At 49.5% G+C, this 11,132-nt stretch overlaps 1 long non-coding RNA gene across 1 annotated transcript; it reads left to right on the plus strand.

The window, feature by feature from the left end:
- Positions 1-52: 52 nt before the first annotated feature.
- On the plus strand, positions 53-930 carry LOC123643555. Its single transcript, XR_006736834.1, has 2 exons — positions 53-342; positions 735-930. It is a non-coding gene; the product is annotated as an uncharacterized LOC123643555 (long non-coding RNA).
- The last annotated feature ends 10,202 nt before the right edge of the window (positions 931-11,132 follow it).

An 11,132-nucleotide genomic window follows, 5' to 3' on the forward strand; every position in this document is an offset into this window, starting at 1 on the left:
GCCGCCCGCCTCTGCGGCCCCCGCGCGCCCGCGGCCTCCTCTCGGGCGGGCGGCGGCGCCCGGGTCCGGAGGACACGCCCCCGGGGCCGAGCCGGCCGGACCCCGGCCCGCGAGCTGCGACTCTCGGTCGCCCTCCGCCAGCTCGTCGGGCGGGGTCTGGGAGGGCGGTTCTCCCGGAGCTCGCGGGAAACTGAGCGTCGTTCACTCATTCATTCATTCATTCATTCGTCCACTCGTTCATCCATCCGACACATACTTAGGGAGCACCTAGTATCTCCAGGCGCTGGGCAGCCAAGGGTGGGGGAGGACAGACCATCCTGTGAACAAAGATACCCCCACGAGGTAAGATGTCTTGAAACTTGGAACAGGTATTTCCGGAACCCCACATGGTTTGGGGGCAGGGCCGGCCCCTCTCTGTGCGGCTTGGAGTGGGTGGAAGGTGGCCGCAGAGAAGAGGGAAGGGAGGTGAGAGAAGAGAGGAGAAGCAGGGGTTACTGCTGTCACTCAGCTCTCCTTGGGGCCTGCAACATTTGGCAAACGCTGGTCGAGGGCCCACTATCTCCACAAACACTTGCTGTGTGCAGGGCAGTGCCCTAGGCGCTGAGGGCGAAAACTAGGCGGGCAGACAGCGAAGGAGCAAGGCCAGTGGGGTAGAGGTGGCTCGCAGGGGTGCTCCGGCCTGCGTGGGGGCCGGGGCAGGTCAGGAGCAGGAGTGCATTTCCTTTCTTCCTAAGCGTCTAGGTCAGCCGTGTCCAACAGAACTGCGATGGTGGAAATGTTCTATATTATCTGCATCCTCCAATGCTCCAGCCACCACCCCCATGTGGTTACTACTGAGCACTTGAAATCTGGCTACTGCAACTGAGGAACTGAATTTTACTTTTCATTTCATTTTAATTAAATGTAAAAAGCTGTGTGTGGCTCTTTGGACAGTGCTTGTCAAGGTTCTTTGCTCCCCCATCTTTTACTCAGTGCTAGACCAAAGGCCCCTTTGAGTCAAGCCAGGCTAATGCCCTCTCCTTCTCTCTTCTAGTAACCCTGCTTCCTGCCCCCCATAAATATGCTGAAACATCTCCTCCAGTAAAGTTTTGTGTGTCCCTAAAACAAACCCCTCTTGAGCATCTACTGTGTGCAAGCAGTGGAGATTCAAAGATGTACAAGATGCAGCCCTGCCCTAAGTCTAATGGTCCAGCAGTTGTTTTAGCCAGCATTTCGAGGAAGGACCCCATACCTCTGTTGGGGTCCTGCCTCGTGACTTTTTGCCTCTGTGTACCATCCTTGGGATTCCCTTGATACTCAGAGTGGAGATCTGGGGCCTGGATAGGAAGAGCCCTATGTTTGGAGCAAGAAGCCCTGGGCTGGAATCACAGTTGGATTCCAGCACCAGCTCAGTGATTCACTCATTCAACCTATATTTACGGAACGTCTCTGACATGCACTGTGCCCAGTGCTGACGAGACAGCTGTGAACAGGCAGGTTCCTACCTTCCTGGAGCTGACTTTCTAGTGGGGCCTGGGGGAGAGAGACAACAACCAATCAAACACAGGAATAACGGCTTCAGATGGTGATCCGAAGCTATGGAAATAACTGTGCAGGGCCGACAAGATGGCAGTGTACTGGGCAAGGTGTTGGCCCCTTCCTGTGAATGCAGCCCTGAAGGTGTCTCAGAAGCAGGAGGGAGGTTGATAAGGACTGTGAGAAACTCAGGAGAAACCAGGAGAAGGCCTCTCCCCTCCTCTACCTCAGCGCCATGGGAGGGGGATAAGCTGAGTGAACATCTTGTACTTGTGCGTTTTTCTCTGCCCACACTGGCCTCAGTAGATCATTGCCCACCCTGTCCCTCCCTCGGCCGCTGCCACGGTGCTGGGAGGCAAAAAACACCTGTGCCAGCAGGGATGGCGACATGAGGCTGCGGTTAGAAGCACAGAACAACCGGACCTGGCAGCCCCTCCTCCCCATTTCATGGATCAGGGATTCTAGCCACAAGATCCAGCTCATGAAAAGAGCAGTGGCCAGGGGAGAGTGTCCAGAAGCTCCGAGAGGGGGTGGCACACTCATATTGTAATGCCAGAGGCAACTCCCACCCCCAGCTACATTCCTTGAGCTCCCCAGGAGGGATACGAGATAGAGTCTAGGCTTTAGTCTCTTCCAGATGTACCCATTGCCAGCCAAGGTAGCTGATATCCAGGGACACATGAAATTCACTGGGAAAAATAATTAGACTTCTGGAAAGTATAAAACTAAGCAAATGTAATGGATACATGAATTAAGATTCATTTCAGCTACTAATAAGACATACTCCACTAATAACAGTGGCATAAACACAATGAAAGTTTTTTGTTTTTTCTCTCTTGTAGAAGTTTGGAGGTGGACAGTTTATGGCTGAAATAGCAGCTCTGTTTCATTAGGTCTTTGAGGACTCAGGTTTCATTCGAGGTCACTATTGCCCACTCTCAACTTTGTGATCCAAGTTGGCAGCTAAAGCTCCAGCCACCACATCTGCATTCCAAGCAGCTGGATAGTAGAAGGACTGAGGATGGAACAAAAATCAGCTGGACTTCAGGTTTCTTAATAACAACACTAGGCTTAAGAAAATAGTTGAATAATGATTTTCAAGTATCAAAGAAAAATAACTTTGAACCGAGATTTGGATTTCTAGCTAAATTAGCAGGTATATAAAAAATCAGAAGGCTTATCACATACAAGCCCTCTTCAAAAACACTGTTAGAAGAAATACTCTATCAAGAAGGGAAATAAATCTAGGAACACTGAACAATAGCAAGTAGGAGGGATTAAACCACTTGTGTAAATAATGGCACAGTGCCCAGCCGGGTGCGGCGGCTCACACCTGTACTCCCAGCACTTTGGGAGGCCGAGGTGGGAGGATTGCTTGAGGCCAAGAGTTTGAGACCAGCCTGGGCAACATAGTGAGACCCCACCTCTACAAAAAAATTAAAAAATTAGCCACGCATGGTGCCATGCACCTGTAGTCCCAGCTACTTGGGAGGCTGAGGCAGGAGGATCGCTTGAGCCCAAGAGTTTGAGGTTGCAGTGAGCTATGATGATGCCACTGCACTAAAGCCCGGGTGACAGAGTAAGACTCTGTCTAATAATAATAATAATAGTGATAATGGTACAGTGCCACGTACAGCCTGAGTGGGCATAAGCTGGGAAAGTGGCAGAGCCACAGGTGAGTTCTACCAGGTGACTGGAAAGGCAATTGACTCCAACTAGGTTCCCTCTGAGGAAGAGGGGAAGACAGCAGCAGGGGAAGAACTATCAGATGTGCTGGTATTTTTAGCACTTTATTACGGGGCTTGCTTAAAACCAGCATGCTCTGCCCCTTCAGCTATTCATCCCCAGGTTCTAAATCTCCAGGTAATAAATTCCAGATTTTCCAGGGGTGGGATGGAGCATGGATCAGAGGGGGCGAAATGTTAAACAAAGGTTGGAGTCCAGGGCCAGTGAAGTTTATCTTCATCTGTGTTATTTACACGGCGAACGTTCTGGTATTAAGTTAACAGGAAACTGCAAAGACCTTAAAAAAAAAGGCAGGATGCCAAGAATATTTCTTCCTCCTCTCCATCCACACACTAGAAAATATCATAAAACTAAGGGGCTTCTTCTTCTTTTATTTTTATTTTTATTTTTGAGACAGAGTCTTTCTCTGTCACCCTGGGTAGAGTAAAGTGGCATCATCACAGCTCACAGCAACCTCAAACTCCTGGGCTTGAGCAATCCTCCTGCCTCAGCCTCCCAATTTGCTGGGACTACAGGCACGTACCACAGCTCCTGGCTAAGTTTTCTATTTTTAGTAGAGACAAGATCTCGCTGTTGCTCAGGCTGGTCTTGAACTCCTGGCCTCAAGCTATCCTATCTCTCTTCTCCCCTGAGACAACTGTTTTGGGGGCTACATGGAATGTGGGACGTGGAGAAACTTTATGGTCTTCCTGGGGAGCCAGGTGGAGAGAGGAAGGTTTTAATGTGAGGAAGCTGCAGAGTGAAAGGAAATTGGGGAGCCCCCAGGACCCACAGAGGAATGAGGCAGAGGTGGGAAGAGGGGGTGAAATTTTAAAACTGCATCTGACGAGGAGCTGTGGTTCCCACAGTGCAGCAGCCCTGCTCACCGACGTGCTATGACTTTATTTCCTGCTCTACCTGGCCAGAGCCGCTTGCTGTCAGGGCACCAGGAATGCAGATGTCTGTGGCAGCTGGTGTTCATATGGGGGTCAATGGGGGTCAAGTGTTTTACTTGAACTTTAGGAGTCTGATAAGGTTTGTTAAGAGAGCTGGAAGAAACTCTGTGAGCTAGAGGTCTGGCTTTAGCCCCTAGGGTACCCCTGCTGGGCCCAGGACTAGCCAGTGGGGCCAGGAGGAGAGGGGGCAGCCCCCCACCCCACCCCCGTACACCTGCACTAAACCGGGGAGCTGGAACAGGGCAGCCCTGTGTCAGCAGCACGCAGCTGGGGAGAGGGTATCTGCACCTGTGGCCCTGGCGGCCACAGCCACAGGGTGACTTTGGGGATTTGTCAGTATCTGAGGCTTTGGCAGGCGGGGAGAAGAACAGCAGCTTACCTGCGGAGCAAGGACATATGGTGACTTCAAGTCACTCAACTTGGGCCTCCTTTAAAATCTACATGGCCAGGCCAAGTTGGAGCTTGAGAATAAGCCTCCCAAGATCCAACCTTCCCAGAGAATGGCACTGGTCAAAAATGGCTGGGAAGTGGCCATGGTCTCTAAGAGCTGAACGGGGCTCTGGGTGGCCTTTCCCTGCCCCAAGACAGGAGTGTACCAACCTCAGCTGAGCTGGCACCCTCACTGGTCAGGCCTCTTGAGGTCAGAGTGGATCAAAAGGCAGTCATCACAGGAGGCAATCCATTCTTCATGCAAGGCTCGGAGCAGGCACCCCTTTACAGAGTATCCAGTACAATGTGAGCTGTGTCAATGGGGGACATGTGGGCCAGCACCACAGACACCCTCCCCTGTGCCCGTATGTTGAGAACTAGGAAGTGTGCAGGGGAGGGGGTATGGGCAGTAGGTGACTTCATGATCATCACTCACAAGGTGCCTGGTATAGGACAAGGTGACCATTGAATATCAACCTTAAGATAATCTTAGTTGCTCAGGCCAGCTCTCAGCCAGCACCTCCCCTGCCTAGAGGGGCGGATCAAGGACTCAGTCAGAAAGATGGACTCAGCAAGTGCATGGAAACATGAGTTTCCTTATTGCACCAGATCTTGCCAGATCTCTGTGTCTGCTGTGACTCTGCAGTCACAACGCCTCCGTGATCACTGGGTGGAGGCTGCTCAGATTGCCAATTCCAGGTTGTGCTGGGTGAAGGTGATGTCGGTGTTGCTGATGACATGATGGTGGTATGGCACTGAGGGGACAGCGACATCCTCACCTCATCGCTTTAGAGAGGGCTCTTATCATTGGCAGGGGCAGCTGGACAGGCAATACTCACCAACAGAACATTCTGCAGCCAGGCATGGTGGCATGTGCCTGTAGTCCCAGCTGCTTGGAAGGCTGAGGCAGGAGGATTGCTTTAGCCCAGGAGTTCAAGGTTACAGTGAGCTATGATCACATCACTGTGCTCCAGCCTGGGTGACAGAATAAGACCTGTCTCTAAAAAAAAAAAGAAAGGAAGGAAGGAAGGAAGGAAGGAAGGAAGGGAGGGAGGGAGGGAGGAAGGAAGGAAGGAAGGAAAGAAAGAAAAAGAAAGAAAGAAAGAAAGAAAGGAAGGAAGGAAGGAAGGAAGGAAGGAAGGAAGGAAGGAAGGAAGGAAGAAAGAAAAAAAGAAAGAAAGAAAGAAAGAAAGAAAGAAAGAAAGAAAGAAAGAAAGAAAGAAAGAAAGAAAGAAAGAAAGAAAGAGAAAGAAAGAAAGAAAGAGAGAGAATGGAGGCCTGAGTCACTTGTGTGTGAAAGAGAAACTGAAGTGGCCTGCCTGGGTCCTGCTTGGCCCCCCTCTGTGGGGAGTTCTGGTGGCCTCTCTTCAGGCCACTTGACTTTCAGAAGAGGTTGTTAACCGTGCTCAGCTACCTGTTCAAACATTGGGATTTACTTTTAACCAGCAAGGAGGAATATTCTGTATCCTGGTTAGATCAGAGCCATAATCTCGAACTCACTGCTGTTCAATACTCAGCAAACATTTGGTTGAAATAAAAAAAAAAAACATTTAGGAAGACTTATCTCAATGGCAGTAGAAGGAAAAACCATGTTCTCTGCTCACAACACTTCTGATACCAAATGTGTAGATTTTCCACACCATGAAATTCTCCAGTTCTCTGAACACCAACTGGGTGTCCAGCGATCCAATTCAACCCTGGCACTAACAAACCCAGTTAGCATCAGACCATACAGGTTAAGGGCTCAGTCCCAAAAGACTGCCCCCCCATTTCAGACACCAGTCTTAAGTAGTGGATCCCCCGATTACACACATTTCTTTCTGACTTGGCTAAAATTGGGGATTCCCATGATGGATGATGGGGCTCAGAAAATATCACCCCAAAATGTGACTCCTTGGTGAGGACTGAACTCTGATCTTTTTCTTTGCCCCAAAAAATTCATTTCTAAGAGGGCCTGGTGAGTCACACCTACAAATGATAAAATCTCAGTAAACAGGTTTTTATGATATAGTTTACTTCCCGATCTGATTCTGATATAGCATCATATGACGGGCAGAAGACCCTTATCTTAACTCAAGCATTCCTTTCCTCTGATTCCTGGTCATTGGACAAAGCCTAACTCTTTCAGCCAACTGTCAACTAAAGAATCCCTAAATCCGCCTATGACTTGTAAGCCCCCGCTTTGAGATGTCCCACCTTTTCTGGCCAAACCAATGTATGTCTTGCATGTATTGATTTATGACTTTGCCTGTAATCCCTGTCTCCCTAAAATGTATAAAACTAATCTGTAACCCAGCCACAGTGAGTCCACTTGCTGAAGACTTCTTGGACATTGTTCCAGGTCATGGTCCTCAAATTTGGCTCAGAATAAACCTCATTAAATTATTTTACAGAGTTTGTCATCTTTTCTGTAAGACAAACAAATCACAGAGTGATTACCCAATACCCCTGTGAGGTCCATCTCGAAATATGCCTAAGAAGTATATTTTGGGTTGGCATGTCTTGGTTTCCCATACTTCCTTACTAAAATAACCTAATTTTCATTCAGATATTCTGCCTTCTCTCCTGCAGCCCACTCACTTCAGCCCAACCCCAACTCACAGGTGGGCCCTGGGTGGCCTACGCCAATCACCACATTCCAGTCCCCTGGTCCCACTCATTGGTGGTCCTGTGACCTAAGTTGGTCTGATTAGAGCGAATCATAGGACTCTTGCTTGGAATGCTGGGAAATTCGCAGGCTTGTGGGCATTCTCTGGATGTGGACAAGGAACCACCACTGTAGACATGGGTGCTGCTGGCAGTGTTGGGGCTCAGAAAACTGTACCCCAGGATGAGGGCCTCAAAAGCAACCTCAGAAGCAAAAGTGTTTCTCTGACCTTCTCCTGCCCTCCTGCCTCTCAGCCCCATTCTCCCCTGAGGCTAGCCACAGACGCTAGAATCCCTCTTCCCCAAGACAGATCATAAAAGCCAGAACGCCTTTTCCCAAAAGCCAGCCATAAAACCTAAAATTATTCCGTGTAAAAACTGGCCATGAGGAAATCATCTGACCCACGCTGTTTGACTGTAGGTCATAAGACCCCCATTGCAGAGAGGGCCCTCCCCCCACCCAGAAGGAAGGAAAGCTGCTCAGAGAGGCCAAGAAGAATCTAGACAGACAGGTCTTGCTGGGTCTATTAGCATTAGGTCCTTTTTGTCCAGTGGCATTTCTACACAGCTGTCCGTACATCGTGGCTGGGCAGGGAAGGAAAACTTCCCTGTTCACCCCCAGAAGGTTTGCTGAAAGATCAACTCACAATAAGGCAGATTAAAAAGAGAAAGAGATTACAAATTTATTTACCATGTGCATGGGGGAAAAATCACAGGGTGATTACCCAATACCCCTGTGAGGTCCAGGAGTGTATATATCCTCATTTTAGAGGGGAGGAGGAGATCAGGGATATAGGTGATTCTGTTGAGAGGCGATAAATGGTTACTAGGGAGGATGAATACATACTTGGCAGAATGAATGGATGGGGAGAAACAGATTGACTTGTAGATGATTCTCTTTGCAAATTAAATTAAACTTGAGAGACAGGTATTATGTTTCAAATGATTTGGGCCAGGTCTGGTTGCATTCTCTCCTGGTTCTAAGGGGTGACAGGAACAGGCAGGCCCTGGGTCTGGAGGCTGGAGGAGGGGGAGCCGGCTCATTCAGAGGCTTGTCCAGCTCACTGGATTTTTGAGCTTCTGGTGGGCAACAAGTCTTGTCTTGTGAGTCCCCAGCCACCCGGGACTAACGTGGGCTAGTACTGAGTGAGAGGATGGGGGAGGCAAGGCCACAGAGGGGATGGCCACAGACAGCAAAGCTGGGGGCTTCACACCTGCATGTCCTTAAACGGTGAGGCTCCCACCCTGTCAAGTCTGACTTCACAGCTGGAAGTTCTACTTCCTTTAAAGGCAAATAGTATTTTTAAGGAGGTGCCTGCCCAGGGAAATGGAGGTCTGCTTTACAGTCCTCAGTGGGAATATGCAACTTCAAAGTATTTGAAAAGAAGAGTCCACTTCTGAGAAATTTGCATTTTCACAAAGCTTTCCGTAGTCGGCCAGGGGATGGAGCTTGTGAATGGGGCTTTCTGTGGCTGCCACTCCCAGTGAATAGCACCCGGGGAGAAAGGAAAGGAGGCGCATTCCGTCCCCCAGCAGCTGCAGGCTGAGGAGGTGGGCTGCCTTTGCCAGGAGCCCCCGGGATTCTGGGGGGAGTTTGTTGTGTCATTTCTCCCCTGGAGGTTTCCAGAGAGCTGGTTTGTGTGAGGTAAACATGTGGCCTGAGTCCCACTCCCAAGGCCCTTTGTTCCAGGCTCTGCGGCTTGCTCTGGCCCCAAGGATGTGGCCCTGGGGGGAGGGACAGGCTGGGCTTGGTGGGTGGAGCCTGGCTGCTGGGTGTTTACATGGGGCTCAGCCCCACACTCAGGGACTCGCCTGTGCCTGTGCGGGTTGTTAGCACGCCCTTTGGCCCCATGCCTAGATCACCTTTGCTCTGAAGAGGTGGGGAGAGAGCCTGGAGAAGGAGGGGCCCTTTAACACCTGACCTGCCGAGTGTTCACCAAAGGCTTTGGCGCCCAGTTAGGGAGCCCAGTGAGGGTCCTCGGCTTACCCCAGGGAGCCAGCCCAGAGGTCACAATGAGAAAGATGGAGATGTTTGGCCAACACCCCTGCCCCACTCCCACCCACTCCACACACATTTGTCCTCCCTGTGGCCTATGGTCAGCCTGTCCAGGGTGTCTTCTTGGAAGGACGAAGACCAGCAGAGTAATAGAGAAGCCCTGGGACTCCATGAGGTCACTGTCCCAATCTTGGGGCTGATCCCAGTGTGTGCACCTGGGATCACAGAGCTGAGAGGTGCAGATGTGCACCTTCAGTTCCCCTAAGGATGCCCCTCGAAGCCACTGACATGCATGGGACATCACTGCAGGTGAGTTTATTCTGAGATCAGCCTATAGCCTAGACCAAGAAATTACCCTTGATTTTATGTCTGATATGAACTAGCCAAACCAGGTAATAAAATGGACAGAAAATTAGCTTAAATAAAATGCCAGTAGAATAAAAAACATGACTCCATACACAGCCTCCTTCTCCTTGAAAAGTGTTACACTACGCCCCGCTCTCTCTTACTCACTCTTCTTTCCTCCCTCCCTCCTGCCCTTCCTTCCTTTCAATCCATGCGACATATTATTGACCTCTTTCTATGTGCCAGGCACTGTTCTTGGAGCTGGTGATATATCCCTGAACAACAAAATAAAGAGATCTCTGTCCCATAGAGTTTACAGGCTAGTGGAGGGAGACAGGCAATAACCACCATAAGTCATAAGTCAATTTCACAGTATATTAGAAGGTTCTCAGGGCTATGGGGGATAAAAGTAAGTGAGTGAGGGTTTGCAGTTTCGCATGGATGAGAAACAGCCTCTGTAGCGGGAGCAGAGTGGGTGGGAGAGTAGGGGGCCTTGCAAGGACCTGGCTTTTGCTCTGAGTGAGATGGGGAAACACTAGAGGATTTTAACAATACTTTCTTATGGAAAATTTCAAGAATACACAAAAGTAGTGTAAGAGAGTGTCTTAGTCTGTTCAGGTTGCTATAACGAAAATATCAGAAACTGAGTAGATTATAAACAACAGACATTTATTGCTCACAGTTCTGGACTCTGGGAAGTCTGAGATCAAGGGGCCAGCAGATTGGTGTCTGGTGAGGGCTTCCTCTCTGCTTCATGGATGGCACCTTCTCGCTGCGTCCTCGCATGGTGAAAGGGACAGTCAAACTCTCTGGGGCCACTTTTATAAGGGCACTAATTCCATTCGTGTGGGCTCTGCTCTCATGTGACCTAATTATCTCCCAAACGCCCAACCTTCTAATACCATTACATTGAGGATTAGGTTTCAATGTATGAATTTCAGGGAGACACAAACATTCAGACCATAGCAAGGAGGACAAAAATATTTTTTCGTCTACCCACCTTTGGTTCATTGACTGTGCCCTGCCAATTAGGCTAACAACAGACAGATTAATAAAGGAAAAATGGAAATTTATGAATGTGTGCATCACACACACACACACACACACACACACACACACACACATGTGGGAGCACTCAGTGAAGAGTAACTCAAAGAGGTGTCTAGAACTTGGGCTCCTGTAGCATCTTAGCAACAGACAATAATTTTGTGGAGAAGTGACAAGGCAAAGGGAAAGGACTGAGCTTCTAGTGGTGGCCAATTGTGGGAAGGCAAATAAATATATGGTGACACTAGGTGCCTGCTGGGAGCCCAGCTGGGGAATCTCCCATACACACTACTTCCTTGAAGTCAGTGGAGCAGTGCATTGAAAGCACCTGCTACCATACTCACAGAATTGAGCACTGACAGATAAAACAATTCAACCCGGATGCCATCCTGCAGCAGACTGCAATCCAAACACCAATGTCATCGGTATAATCAGATTCCCCAGAACAGGGTATGGACAGGTCACTCAAGACA

The sequence above is a fragment of the Lemur catta genome, chromosome 8 (assembly GCF_020740605.2).
Source record: "Lemur catta isolate mLemCat1 chromosome 8, mLemCat1.pri, whole genome shotgun sequence".
Classification (NCBI taxonomy): domain Eukaryota; kingdom Metazoa; phylum Chordata; class Mammalia; order Primates; family Lemuridae; genus Lemur; species Lemur catta.